We start from the raw sequence: 11,919 nt of genomic DNA, 5'->3' as shown, positions 1-11,919 counted from the left end.
GAGAAAAATTCAGGAATTTTTCTCTAAATTTTTATAATTGTAGGAATGCCTTTAAATGAAATCTTCAAACTTATATACAAATTTATATATTACAAAAACTTAAATGTAGCTTCTTTTAAAAAAGGTTTGTCAAAAAATGGTCGAACGTTATCCCCTGCTGCAAATGACAAAGACAAAAATTGGTAAGGTTTCATCATTAAGAAGTAAAATGTACACCATTCAACGCAACAGACATCTTAAATTTAGTTTCTAGAAAGAAAAAAATAATAAAGGATAGGAAACGCAGATTTTAAAAATTAATAAGGGTTCAAAAAAATTATTTATTTGCATTAGACATGACTTCTAAACATTGCAGAAAAAGTGTTAATGTGTAGCATGATTTTAGCGCACTTATATCTCTGCATGCGTTTCTTCCTTTTTATTTGGTATTATTAATGAAAAGGCAACTTGTAACATAGTGTTACAAAATTTTCTTTTACTACAAATATCGCTAGTCAATCGCAACTTATTTAATTGCTATAGTTCAGCAGCTTTCTTGCTGTCTAATCCTCTAGTCTTTTTACTCGTCGGCGACTTCGACCACTCTCACTCACACAACTTCTGACGATCCACACAACCTCTTCCCTGCAGCTTGATGGTTGGGTTGACGGGGCGCCTAGCCCCGGCAGGGGCTTATCCCCGGTAAGGAGAGACTTCACAGTGCTTTGCTGTCTATACTTTGCCGTGGCCGTCTTCGACGAAATTTGGAGATGACGAGTGTCAGGACTCATTGTGATTGTCTGATATTAGGGTGGGGGTGGGGGTGTACGCTGCTGTTGGGCTTAGTAAGTTTTTACTGCTTGTGAGCTAGAATTGGCAATTGAGATACTGTTTAATTTGAGTTTGAAAAAATAAAAGTTAGGAAGAAAAACTAAAGGGCTGAGATAAATTAAAGTAGTATATTACGGGGTCTTCTAGAGTTTGTAGATGGTTTATATTTAGGGATTTTAGCTATTGCTTCATTTTCATTCTTATCCATGTTTTTAAAGAAGTTAGTGGCTAGATTTTTAATGAATTTTTTAAGAGGGGGATAGTCTAGGCATAAGTACATATTTGTATTGGGCATGTAGTATTTCATATTGCAGAAATTTCTAATTAAGTTATTTTGCTGGCGTTCAATAAGTCTAAGATTAGTCTTGGCAGCATATCCCCACACAGGGCAGGCATAAGTTAATACTGGACGCAAGTAGGCAGAGTAAATAAGCATTTTATTTTGTCTACTCATTTTGGAGTTTCGAGAAATTAAGGGATAAAATTTACGAGTTAGGTCTCGAAACTTTTTAGCTGTGTAAATAAAGTGGGGTTTCCAAGTTAATTTACTATCTAGAATAACGCCTAAATATTTGCATTCCTTAGATCACGGGACAGTTTGATTTTTAATTTTAACTGGGGAGAAATTCTTTTTACAGTTATTTTTATTAAAAACTATAGCTTCAGTTTTACTAGAATTTATTTCAATTTTCCATTCGACGAAACAGTCCTCAAGAGATTTAATATGTCGGTTTAAAGCTATGGTAATGAAATTTTGATTTTTGTTTCTAGCTAGTATTGCAGTGTCATCAGCGTACATGCACAACATAGTGTTAAATTGCTTGGGGATATCATTAATAAACAAGGAAAATAAAATTGGCCCTAGTTTAGATCCTTGAGGTACACCTGCAAGAATAGGTTTTACTTCCGAAAATTCATTGTTTATCTTGATTTTAAAGGATCTGTAACTGAGGTAAGAAATTATAATTTTGATAAGGTGTGGGGGTATGTTGTAATTAATTAGCTTGTATATAAGACCATCTTGCCAAACTCTGTCAAAAGCTTTCTGAATGTCAAGGAAAACCGCTGCAGCTTCAGAGTGCCCATCTTTTATAGTTCCGGGAGGCGGGGCAAGAATCTTCCAGACCAATCAGGGCGTCTCTGGGTGTATCTCGGTTCTTACTGGATGGATCGTGAAACTTCTCGAACTTTCCAGTATGATCCATTTAGTCGCCAAACTCGTCAAATTCGTCACCAAGTCGCCAAATGATCGTCAAGCTCAGCACGCACAGGACAGATCTTACAACGGTTTTACCGGTTTTTCCCACGCTGACACTATTCGTGCCGGGTAGCAATTTACAGATTTGTAACAATAGTTTCTTCTGTAAAAATGTCGAAATATAAAAAGATAAAGGAATTTTATAAGTAAATTATTTATTTGAAAAAATAGTAAATTGGTTCAATTTGTAAAGAAAACGGAAAAAACTGTTTTCAACTCTTGCTACGCATTTAATTCGTGTAAAATGTTCTGCTGTCTCTGCGCAGTTGGGATGTTCTTAATCTCTGCTGGATTTTTCCTAAGAAAATATAATTTTAATTAAATGTCCCATTTATACCATATTAAAAAGAAAAGATAAATATAGTTATTCAAAAAATGATATTCGGATAAATTCATGGAATATAGCTCGTCTAAACATGAAATATAACCAATAAGATAATGTGCATAAATTAGTGGGAAGAAAATATAATGAATTTAAATTGTAAAATGAATATACTGAATGTTTCCTGGTTTTTTAAAATTTTAAAGGATTAATTAAATGATTATTTCTAAATTTATGTTATGAAAGCGGCTATCAACTTAGTTTTAGTTATTCTTTATAATCCAAATTTATGCTCTCTCTGATTAATTAAAATCATGCTTATATTTTATGCTTATGTTTCTAAAACTATCCTTATTATGTAGCTTGCTCTATATCACTTGCTCAAAAAAATATATTTAAATTTCGAATTCGATAGACCTGCAACAGTTTACTACTATTTTGAAAACCTTATACCGTTCCGCTTATCGTGCAATGCATCTGTAATTTTAGATAATCTGAACTAAAACTTTAACAACTAATTTTCTTATACGTACAACTTTTAACTTGAAAAAGGAAGTATTTTCTAAAAGAGCAAAAAATAGAATCGCTTAGCATAAAATATACTGTTTTCTAACATTAATTAATTTTATTAACCTTAATTCTAATCGTATACACCTTATTCAAATATATCTTAATATATTCTTATAAATCCAATAATTTATTACATTAAGGAATAACAGGATTTAAAATTAGACACAGTTTATTTTACTCTTGCATACTGAAATTGGTGTGTAAAGCGCAACGCAAATACCCTGACGCTTGTTTATTCAATTCCTACTATTAACTCACTCTCTTTCTCTCTCTATATATCTTGTTCAAATTTTCAAACGTTAATAAAATACTTTTTATTCATCCACTCAAGTTCAAATATATTTTTTTAAAGTGGATGACACTTGATGTTAATCCAGTGTTTTTTTTCCAAATATTAATTGATTAATTAAATTTGTCCAATAATTTCTATTTGGACGCCAATGTCGCCAACTCCGTCGCCAAGTAAGTAGTAATGACAGAGATAGAAAAACCAGCAAGAGTGCTCTCCCAATGTTTTCTTGCATGCTCTCTAACAAAGGTGCATTTATGTTCTAGACGTGCTTTTCCCAATCGATATTTGACACAGAATTACAATTGTAATCACAAAATCAAATACCAAATTTGACATATTTAATTCATTGCGTTTTTCAGTCATCACATTTACATGCTTCTCAAAGTACACTTTGATAGACAGTCAACTCCCTTTTGAATTTGGCTCAAAATTTGATAGATGTCTTCATTATAGATTTTTAATCTGTGTACCGAACTTCATTCATCTGCTTCTCCTCGTTTTGTAGTTATCATGTTAATTTATATTCGAACAGGCTCGCAGACAGACTTCCTCCGAATAGATTTAGCTCAAATACTGACAGAAAGCTAGCTACAAGTTTGGTGTAAAGATCATATACCAAATTTTATTCGTCTAGCTGAAAGCGTTTTTTGATATATCCATGTCACAGATAGACATAATTCTAAAAATTTATTTTTAGAACTTAGGGAACTCATGGAGATTTGTCAAAATCTTTTTGACTATTAAAATACTTGCTCTATATTTCATATACGGGAAAATAATAATGTATAATAACAATGTTGTATGAACAAAGTATTCACAAATGAAAAACGAAGTAGCATACTGAACTTTAAAAAAAGACAATGTGATGTTTGGAGTCTTATAGGTACAGAATTAATGAAAATTGTTGACACTCCTTTTTATGTATATCGAAAAGTCACACATATTGATCTCCAAATTAAGCTTGTTTGGGATCATATAAATATATATTGAAAAATTACCCCAGATTCGCAATACATTGTTACAATCACCGGCATATGGTCTACTTATTCCAAGTTCTCATAAGAGACCAAGAATCATATTTAATCAAGTAGAGCATTTTCAGCTGTCAAAAGACGACATTAAAATTTGCAGTATATTAAAATAATAAACAAATTATTTTTCACGATATTTAAAAAAGGTGAGGAAGAAAAATAATTTATATATAAATATATATAAAAGTAAGGTAAATAAAATTAGCATCGAACGAGTCAGGTTTCTCACGATGCTGTAGCACTCGTACAAACACACGTGCATTAGGAGTATCCAGGTAACTACAGCTGTGATACCAAACAAAAAACAAAAATAAATAAATTAGAATTTACTTGCTGTGGGGAAGATTTTACAATGTATTGAAAACCGGACTGCTAACTGCCATCATCAATCAGTGGTAAGAAGTAATGTTTACTGTGTATTCCTCAGTGAAACAAGTGGGTTAAAGGACTATGGCAGCCTTGCTATTTTTATTTTATTTACGATAAAAAAAAATTCTAACATTGTTCAAATGGTGAAGTTGAAGTTTTGTGACTTTTAACAATTCTTTAAAAATACTTTAAAAAGTTTTTTAAAACTTTGGCAAAAACTTATGTTTTTATTCCTTCTATCAGTTGCAGTTGATTTCATTAAAAAAAAAAATGGCGTAGCAAACGAAAAAAGCTTGAAATGTTTTTCTCTATAGGATAACATTACGTTCGAAAATTGTAGGTGGAGTGTACACTATAGCCTTAAGGTAGATGTTCAGATTCCATAAGTAAAATTCGAATAACATTTAATAAATTAAAATAAGACTATGCACATTCTGATGTTGATCATAAAAATAAACTATCAAATAAGCAAGTTATTATTCGCATAATCATTTCCACACATTTTAGAGAAGTAATCATATTTCAGCTTTGTATTAATATAAAGGAGGCATTTGAATTTGAGTGAAAATTGAAATTTCACATGGTCGCAGTAATAAAGAAGATGCATTTTTTACTTTACATTACACAGTTAGAATTATATGTTCTTCATTCGAAATATAAGAATAAAAGTCGCCATTTTTTTTTTGTAAGATGACAAATATTGTTCGTTTCAGAGTCCCTCCTAGTGTCACAAAATGACCAACATCGTTATTACGATGTCTATATGATGTTAGCCAGCATTCAGAATATCTCAGACAGCATCGTGGAGATATTGTGTAGCCGGGATTACAACTTTTCGACGATTCTACCTCACAAAGGGGTGAGATGAGGAAAAATGCACACATTTACAATGCGCACATTTCTTCTTTATTCTTTGATATTTATTTCCTTCCAATTAGATCTTAATCTTCTGCCCCATCCAGAGGCGGCATTAGCAGGTGGGAACGGGAAACAATTGCCCCCCCCCTCGTCTGTAATCACTTGCCCCCCCCCATCGGTGAGAGATTGAGAGTTTCGTCGGCAAAAGTCTTCACCACTTCAGAATGGTTGTGGCACATTCTCGAATATGATAATTTAAAAATCATCTTAAAGTTAATTTGTTGTAAACAATCGAAATATCCAAATAACGTTTAAAGCGGTTTGACTATATTTGGTAAAGTAATCGATAAGGTGGCAGGCCAATAAAATGCCGCATTTTGAGAACAATTTTTGATCGGCCGACTATGAACACAATGTGTTGGATGTCGAAGAAGCTAAATCCGCAGATTTTCAGGCTTTTGATTGAAATGTCGTTCACCAAGCTTATAATTCGCATTACTTTTGGCAATGTATCCGACAAGGTGACTAAGAAATCTCATTCTGCGACAATTTCTGGACAGCCGACTATGAGCTGAATGTGATGGAAGACCGCAGATTTGTAGATATCTTATTCAAATGTCGTTGATTCGGTTTATAATTTTCATTACTTTTGGCAGAATAACCGATAACTGGCAAGTGAGTAAGAAGTAGCATTTTTTCCGACTAATCTTTGTCTTTCGGCTGAGATGTTATCATAAGTTATGAGAAAAAAATATATTTTGATCGAGTATTTCGATTATTTGCAAGTGGAATTATTAGGGAAGTATACTTTTATATTATACATAAATAGGGCGATAGAGTGGTTTTCCCTAATTCAGAATTCAATGAATAATAGTCGCAAAATTAATCGTCATTTTATTCATCTAATTTTTACTTCCTCGGTAATGAATTGGTAAATTTTTGTTATTTATTTCATTGTGAGAATTCTTTGACTAATATCCAGTTAATAGGTTGAACTACACGTAATAAAACAGTCTCTCGCACTCTTGTGCAATTTGCATGCTAAGAAGAGTTGCTTTGCTGTAGCCAGACTGTGTGAATTCATTATAAATTACTGGATGTAAATTTTATGCTTATATAATACTACACACTACTTTTGTAAATCGTATAATTGTAAATTGTTTCTTTAACAGTAAAATATCTGGGGTTTTTTTGTAAATTTAATGTACAACTTACAATTATTATTCTAAAGAAATATTACCGACTCCAAATGACGACAAAAAATAAATATACAGTACACTCCCGATTATCCGCGGAATTGGGTGGCACGGCCGCCGCGGATAACAAAAATCGCGGATAATCCGAAAAAAGCAAAAAACGGGTATAGCAAAAGAGGAAACAGTCATTCCAACTTTGAAAAATCGTTTTATGTACAATAAAACGTAAAATAAACAGCAGGAAATGTTTCACTAACGCTTAATATTTTAGTATATCCCTCAAAACTAACTTAAAATGCATTTTGTTAATGAAAACAGAAAAGTGCTTTTTACTTACGAGAGGCGTCAAGGATACACAAAAAAATTAATACATATGTACTGTTTTAATACTGTAATGTATTATGTAATTACAAAAGCATAACTGTAAAACTGCACCTTTTTGAATAAATCAGTCAAAAAAAAAAAAAAAAAAAAAAAAAAACTGTGCGGCAGGCGCGGATAATCCGATCCGCGGATAACCCGCCCGCGGATAATCGGGAGTCTACTGTATGTGGTATGGTAGCTTTTAAGCTGCAATAAAAGAGCTTATACCAAGTATGCACTAGAATTGTAAAATAAATTACTGCTTAAATTCTTCAGAACCATGTAATCGAGAAATGCATTTTTTTAAATTTTCTTTTTCATTTTTTTTTCAATTATTTTTCGCTGCCCAGTCTATATAATTTCAATTGCTTCTAAATTTTTAATAGACTTTAAATAAAGATGTCTTGATAAAATGATGATTAAAATAGTTATTCATAAAATATTCATATATAGTACGTTAACCCCTTGACATACGAATTAACTAATTAGATGGCACACCTCATTCGGGACGACTATTATTATTCTAATCCCTAAAATAATATAAAAGCATTACATAGAAATATAATTATAAAGGCATTATAAAAAAAATCGATTTTTGGCGGAAACGTCAAATATACTATTTTTGTCTTGCTAGATTTCTAAAAAAATGTCTTTTATAAAACTTTTTGAATATAATTTCTACATTCATTTTATATGATAAGAACTTCTCAAATTAAATCTTAATTTAAGTAAAGCTCAAGAGCTTTATGAAAAATAGACTCAAATATTGACCTTTTATAGTCAATAAAAATTAATTAATTAAAAAAACAGGACATTTTGTTACAAATATTTTTGTAAATTTGTAACAATGAAAGAAAGGGTGTTGTGATGTTTGGCCGCAATTGGCGACGTCTGCCGAAACGATTGGCGAAATTCGCCGCCGCTGCTGCTTTTGAATTTAAATAAAATTTGAATTTAAATAGATATTTCTAAAGAAAAGTCTGCGTGCTGCGTTTTGTTAGAGTTATGTGTCTTTTTAAGAAGTATAACACGCTCATGTCATTGCAATACATTCTCTTTCGAGAACCAAAGGTCAGTGAAGTGTAGTTGCTAGTTTGGATTTTGACTTAAAAAATGTTTAAGAACGTTAGAAAAGAAGATTTAGTGCTTGCACTGAATGAAATTGGTGAAGTAGCGACAATTTACATGAAGTTAATTGAGCTAAAAAATAAACTAAATTGAAAGCTAAGAATGTAAGAAAGATTAAGAGTTTATTAGAAATTATTTGATTTCGACAGTGAAAAACAGAAGGTAAGAAGAGAAAAGGAAAAGACAAAGAGAGGAAAATAAAAGACAAGAAGAGGAAAATAAAAGACAAGTAGAAGAAAATGGAAAACAGGTAGTGGAAAATCATAGGAGAAAAATGGAGGAATTACCATGCGAAGTGGAACTGGCCAGATAGCAGAATAATGAAAACGCAAATTTGAGTGGTAGTACTCGCAACGGAGATGAAAATGAAATGTCCCTCTATAAACTTATTAAAGGAGTGGAAGTTTTGATAATCCATGTAAAAAAAGACAGAATCTTGGAATATATTTTTCGATTCGATTGAACGAGCCTTTAGACATAAGAAAGTTCCAGAAGAATTTCAAGCGGAAATGCTGTTGAGAATTACTTGGTGACAAGTCTTCGAATGTGCTCGTCTTCATTCAATAAGAAGATATGAAGGATTAACTAAAGTTAAAACTCTAATTTTAAAAGAATTCGAACCAGCACCTCAGGCTTGTCTGGAAAATTTCCGAATAGCAAAGAGAAACTCATATCCAGTTTGCATCCAGATTGACATCTATGTGGGATTATTATTGTAAACTGAGAGAAGTAAAAGAGTTTCAGGCTCTGTAAGAACTTATAATTTCGAATAAATTGTTTGACTCGTTGGACAATGAAACTGCATCTCATATTTCCATACGAGAGGGAGAAAAACGGTTCAAACCACAGTATCTCGCTAAGAAATGCGACATTTACTTTGAAGCAAAGCAGAAACTATTCGATGAGGTCCGAAGTGATTTTAGACGGCTGAACTTTTCATCTAGTAAATATATTCCTCCTCACCATAGAAGAGAAATTACAAGAGTAAATGATAGTATTCCAAAACGAAAGCATTGTTATTCCTGTGGAAGTCATCTGCATCTGTTAAGGAATTGTGTGGATAATTGAAGAAAGAATGAAATTACAAGACCACATGATATAAATTCTAATGGGAGTCCGAATTCTAATAGGAATAATAAACCCTCGAACCAAGCAGTAGTATCTGAAGTGGAATCTTCACACTTGCGATCGGAGCCGAATCAAAATCTGGTTACGCCCCTAAAAAAGATCAGTGTTTATATTAATTCAAAAGAAATTGAAATAATTATGGATTCTGGAACACAAATTTTTATCCTTCATTCATCGTTGGTACCTAATTTATGCGTTATAGAAGGAGGCAAGATTTTTTTTTTTAACTCCTGCATTTGTAAACAAATAGAGGCGAGAGTCTGTAGATTTCTCATTTACTATAGGAATCAAGCGAATTTATTTAATAATGTGGATACTTCAATTGCAGTAACCGACAAATTGAATGTTCCCTGCTTAATAACACCGGATGTTTATGAATTGGTAATTAGATCATCGGAAGAGTGTTGTTTTAACGAAGAGAGTAGTAAAACCGAAGCGCCAATTGTGAATTACGATCCGCCAAGCAAGGTAACGGCTTGTTTCATTTTATTGCAACCCTCGAGTGTGCCATATAGGGATGACGAATATTTTACGAGCGGTTATTACGTAACCAATATCAAAAAGTCTCAAATACAAGTGATCAATACTTTTTTAAGAGGGGTGCGATTCAAATCCTTGATACGATCTTACTGATGATATTTCGATTACAGGTTTTGGATCAAGATAGAAAGTAACAATCGATACGATATCACTGAAATTTACCGGAGCTGTGACTTCGCTGGAAAGTAACAATCGATACGATCTGTCCAATGGAAGCTCTCTAACATAACAGAAAAGGAGAAATCTGTGAACGGATTAAAAAGTGAACGGACCGGTTATTGGAATCATCGTATCACTGAAATTTATCGGAGCGGTCACTTTACTGGAAAGTGTGAAGTCGCTGCTCCACTTCATGAGAGTAACCGGAATTATTGGTATTCGTATGTGTTGATGCACTGTTCTATACAAATCGTTCTTAATTGCTTGTGATTTGACTTTGCATATATTCCATTTACTTCTGGCGCCATCTATTGGTAGAAAATAGAACTAAAGTAAACAATTTAAAGAAATAATATTTATATTAATTCAAATTTTTCAGAAAATGGTTTACTCCAATACAAAAATTAAATAAATAGTTTTGAAAAAAATCAAATTTAAGAAGTAAGCTGAAATAGATAAATTAATTCAATCACAAGTTACTTAAATTAGTAAATCAAGTATTAATTACAAGTAATAAATTTTATATTTAATATTAAATAATGATTTTATATTAATAATATGATTGAAATAACAGATATTTGGAACAAATATTTAAAAATAACAATAGCAAAATTATTTGTTATTCAAAAAATCGTGGATTTTGCATCTCTAGTGCCATAGGAAAGGAGCAGTATGAGTCATGACAGTATAAACTGCTAAGAAAATAAAAATATGAATAATTTGATGCCTCAAGTTGAAATTGAGTCTACTAGTGAAACTGTAATAAATCTACGAAAAGCGCAGAGAACTTGTGAAGCACTAAAAATGCTTGACTTCAAGAGAAAAAGAAAACAAATGGATATATTTTTTTGGTGATTTCCCTTACCATAGGGATAAAATTCTAGGATAGCCGGTAAACCAACTTGTACTTCCCAAAGATAGACGAGAACAAGCTTTGAAGTTAGCTCATGAATCGATTTTTGATACTCACATGGGAATGTGAAAAACTCAAGAGATGATTCGTTATTCATTTTTCTAGCCTGATCTTTCTCAGGATGTGGAAAATTTCTGTAAAATGTGTAAAGATTGTCAGTTGAGAAGTCCCGAGAAGAAAGCTGATAGAATCCCGATTACACCTGTGCTAAGACCAGAATTACCATTTCATGTGGTAAATATTGACATAATTGGACCTATTGAACCTACTTCAGCAAGAAAATTTAAATATGTATTATGTTTAATGGACCAAAATTCCCGCCCTCCTAAAGCAGTACCACTGAGAAGTTTGACAGCAAAATCTACGTGCGATGCCTTATTAGAAGTTTTTAAGAGAACTGGCATTCCGAATATTATTGCTAGTGACCAGGGAACAAATTTTTATATCTAAACTCACCCAAGAATTCCAGAAAATATCAGGATATCATCCGAAATTTTAGTGTCCTGGATGCCCGGGCAGGTATTGGTTTGTTGAAAGATACAACAAGGTTTTATAACATATGTTATATCATGTGATAAGAACTGATCCATCAAATTGGGATAAGCACATTCTATTTTTTCTGTTCGCTTATCGTGAGGTTCCAAACTGTACAACTAGTTTCACCGTTCCTGCTAATGTATAGAAGACAGGCAAGAGGTCCTTTGGCAGGGCTAAAGTCTAATTTGGTTTGGAGAGATTTCTTTACCTACGAATATAAGCCACTTTGCAGTGGAATATCTACAGGAACTGAAAATGAAAGAAGCTGCTGAACTGGTTAAAGTATTTTCCTACAACGTACAACGATCCTACTGATTATTTTAATAGGGGAACTGCATCGAAAAGTTTTGTGATTGGAGATATTGTGTATTTACTCATTCCGAACTCGAGCAACAAATTGTAAGCTCGGAAGACTGGACCTGGTGAAATAGTCAGAGTCGTTCCA

Source organism: Argiope bruennichi, chromosome 7 (genome assembly GCF_947563725.1).
Source record: "Argiope bruennichi chromosome 7, qqArgBrue1.1, whole genome shotgun sequence".
NCBI lineage: Eukaryota > Metazoa > Arthropoda > Arachnida > Araneae > Araneidae > Argiope > Argiope bruennichi.
This window is presented reverse-complemented; position numbering follows the sequence as displayed.